The 4,072-nt window shown below is 47.6% G+C and overlaps 1 pseudogene; it reads right to left on the reverse strand.

Annotated features, from left to right (window-relative positions):
- Positions 1-239: 239 nt before the first annotated feature.
- LOC119349666 lies at positions 240-3,395 on the reverse strand (annotated as a pseudogene).
- Positions 3,396-4,072: the final 677 nt, after the last annotated feature.

The raw sequence follows: 4,072 nt of genomic DNA on the forward strand, positions 1-4,072 counted from the left end.
TACACTTGCTTACCATAATAAAAAACGTAAATAGCAGATGATTTGGCAACCACAAGTTTGCCTCCTTCCTTTATTCCTTCCGCTTCACATTACAACTTTACAAAAAATGTTGAAACGAAGCGAACTACTCTACGAATTATTATTATTATTATTATTATTATTATTATTATTATTATTATTATTATTATTATTATTATTATTATTATTATTATTATTATTATTACACTAAAGTTGCAGCATCAGTGTTCTGTCAGAGCTGCAAGTAGCCTTAGCATGGGGGGCATATCAATCTTCTGTAGACCCTGGAGAACCCGGACCACTTCACCCATAGTCGGCCGATCAAACTCGTTATCTTGGATGCAGCAACAAGCAACTTTACAAACTCTTTCAGCCTCTTCCAAATTGAAGTCATCATGTAATTCTGGATCCACCAAACTCTTCACATCTCCACCGTGAAGCTTGCTGATGGCTTGTACAGGGAAATACTCGACATTGTGGTAACTGCTGCTGCTGCTGCTAGTGTAGTATGATGTTTCAAGTGAGGAATTCCTACTTCCTGATATGATTTCCAGCAGTACCATGCCGAAGCTGTAAACGTCGATCTTCGGTGTGATTGCAACTCCACTAAGCCACTCCGGGGCAAGATAACCCGCAGTGCCCCTGATCGTAGTCAAAACTCGGCTAAAATCCCTTCCCACAAACGCCGCCAACCCAGAGTCTGCAACTTTGGGAGCAAATGATGCGTCCAATAGTATGTTTCCTGGCTTAATGTCACAATGTATGATGCATTTGTGACAACTCTGATGTAAGTAGGACAATCCTAGGGCTATTTGATATCTATTGTTCCAATTTAGGACAGCGGTGGCATCATTTCTTTTCTTAAATAGATGACCATCAAGAGACCCATTTAACATGTGTTCATACACTAGTAACCTGTGATCACCTTCGCAGCAGAAACCAATCAGTTTTACTAGGTTGATATGTTGGATCAGTCCAACTGAGCTCACCTCAGCCCTGAACTGCTTCTCTCCTTGATGGGCACCATCAAGCCTTTTGACGGTTATAGTAGTCTTTGGGTCACTTAACACTCATTGTATACTGAACCAAAACCCCCTCCTCCCAGCTTTTCCGAGAAGTTTTTAGTAGCATGAACTAAATCAGTGTATTTAAAGGCTATAATTCCAGCAGCACCATCTTGATTGCCATAGTATATCAGCAGGAAACCACATCATGACTTGAATTTGATCCTCCAAATCAGTAACAACAACATGAAAATGAGTAACCCAATACCAGCAATGCTTGCGGCAGTAACAATTCCAACATTTGGTTTTCTTTTGGTTTCTCTCAAACTTGGCAAGAAATCTTTGGCAGCAAGACGGAGATAAAGAGTATCTTTAGAAGTGTAAACGACGCCATCATCCAGACTCACACTAAGCAATTCCCCATGCCAGACAGAGCATCTGCTAGCGTTATAGGAATAAGCAGTGCATGAGCAGGTTCTGAGACAAGTTTCTTCGCATTGGCTCTGAGTGGCAGCAACTATGCTTTGTGACCGGTTGTGTCTAGTCCAAGGCTGTATGAGCCAAGACCCAGATCAATGAGGCTCTTCTTTGAGATGATATGGCGATTCAAGCCGGTAACCTTGTTCCAGCCAAGCTTGGCACCAGGAAGCACAACATCTGCTGGGTAGTCGAAGCTCTGCCACAACAGTAGGTCAGATGATGGGCCATATCGGTCCGGGCCTATCCGGTCCCTGACCGAGCCAGCGTTTGGACCTGCCGCCGGCGGTCCGGACCGGACCGGACCGACGAACCTGGCGGTCTTGTTTTTAGGGACCGGACCAGCGGCGGCAAAGCCCGGGCCGGACCGAGCGGACCGGCCAACAACCACCGGCGACGACGTCCATGGGTGCAGCGGCGAGGTGGGCGACGTGCAAGGGACTGCGGCGAGGTGGGCGACATGCTGTGGAAGTGCGCTGGGCAGCGCGGCTGTTGTTTGATTGATTTTTTATGTAGCCATGAACCAGCACACGATGTATTTCTTAGCAGTTTTTCTGTTGCATGCAAGTAATGTTGCGCGTGCATGAGCCCATGATTTTCGCTGTGTGGGCCTTGCCCTGATTAGCGGATCAAATCTAACGTGGAGAAGGTCGTCAAATGACACCATGTTTTTTGGATCAATCCCATTTTCTTCCGTACTTTCTATTTTCTGTTCGGCTCAATAAAAGGAACGGCTGCGTGGGATCGATGACACGTGATTAGAGGAAGCCGCCGCTAAATTTAGAGCCTTCCAAAACAATACTGTACTTGCCTAATCTGTTGGACGTGAAAGTCACGGCAAACCATTACTCCCACGATCCAAAAATCAGGGCCGAACATTTCTCCCATGATCCAAAAATCACGGCAGAGCGTTCTCCCACGATCCGATTGGTGGCCTACGTGCGTGCTTGCTCTGCTGAAGTGCCTGCCATGGCACTTGTCTTTGTCTGCACGGCGAAAAGCGCTGCCATGGCAAGAAATACCGCTGCCATGGCATGAACTGGTGCAATAGTTGTGGTCGATACCATGGTCGAGAACTCGAGAGTGGCTGCAGTGCACACACGACAGCGACGGCGAGCGGCGGCAAGATGCTAAGACTAAACGGGGAGGTGAGAATGGAAGGGAAGGGCAAGCTTGGAGACACGGTGGTTCACCCGAGGGCTGCCGTGGCCGCGACGACGAGGAACGGCGGCGGCTGTCGCTGTATTTTCTCGGTCCGCTCGGTCGGCCCGGTTAAAGACCGGAACGGACCGACATTTTTTCGGGCCCAATTTGGAAGACCGGACCGTCCAATTTCTATAGCGATCCAGGACCTAGCGGGCCAAGACCGAACGGGCCACGAGCGGGCCGAAAAGCCCCCTTGGTACGTCCAGCCTGAGCCATCTGTGACTTTCAGAGCAAGGTTTCCGGTGTTCAAGAGAACGGCAGCACTAGTGGTGGTGGTGTTTATGCTGCTAGTTTGTGTCATATTGACCATGTGAGTGGACCAAACAAGGGATTTAGTGCCAGGATCAGCATGTTTTATGACAATGACAAGATTGCCATCTCCTGAGATCTTGAGTTAATGTTGGGGTGGGCGATCGGCTCCTCCCTATTAGCAACCCACACAGTAGTGAAAACTGGAATCTTATTGAACCATATGCCAAGGTACCTGCTGTTGTGGGACGACTTACTGATGGTGCTTACTGCTGCTGGCTGGAAGAAACCGAGTGCGAACTTGCCGTTTCTTGAGACGAGCTTATCACCAACGGTGAGCACTTGGCCCGCCATGAGAGTATCATTTGCGGGTGCAGATGAGGAGCAGCAAGATGTGGGCAAGAGAAGAAGCCCAAGTAATAATATGTAGAGGGGATGCATGGAGAAGAGTGCGGATATGCTCTGCTCTGCTATTCGAAAGAGGAAGAAGAGGATGTATATATATAGACTGGAATCGTGTTGAGCTGAACTTTCACTAAGATCCATTTGGGGCCAATCAAATTCAGATTAGGACAGTAGTGGCCCAATTCTGAGGAGGATTCTGATTGTTACCACTATCTCTCCGTATAATACAAGGCTGGCAGTATTTTCATGACAACTATGTGCTAGTCGGCAGGGATTACAAGCTCTCCAGCACACCAAGGAGGACTTTCAACGATGCTTTCCATCAAGTGTCCAAGTTAGTCATGAGGCTTCCACTAAGTGGCCAAGGACATGGGTCAAGTCAACCATGAGAGTCTTTCACAAAAGCTGCCATGGGCAATGGTGGAAAAAAATTATATGAGACCAGGTCTCACGGTTAGCAGGTGAGACCCGTCCTGATAGATGACACGTGGCATTCACAAATCACAAAGCATCTAATCTCCCTCCTGATTTTAAGTGGGGGGTGGGGGGATACTTTGTGATTTGTGAATGCCACGTGTCATCCATCAGGATGGGTCTCGCGTGAGACCTGGTCTCATAGAATTCTTTTCCGGCAATGGTGAAGTCAATAATGGGGCTTCCACCAAATTTACCGTGAAAGCTGTATTTTTGGAATCTTTCACTAACCATACCCA

This window comes from Triticum dicoccoides, chromosome 1A (genome assembly GCF_002162155.2).
Source record: "Triticum dicoccoides isolate Atlit2015 ecotype Zavitan chromosome 1A, WEW_v2.0, whole genome shotgun sequence".
In the NCBI taxonomy this organism is placed as follows: Eukaryota; Viridiplantae; Streptophyta; class Magnoliopsida; order Poales; family Poaceae; genus Triticum; species Triticum dicoccoides.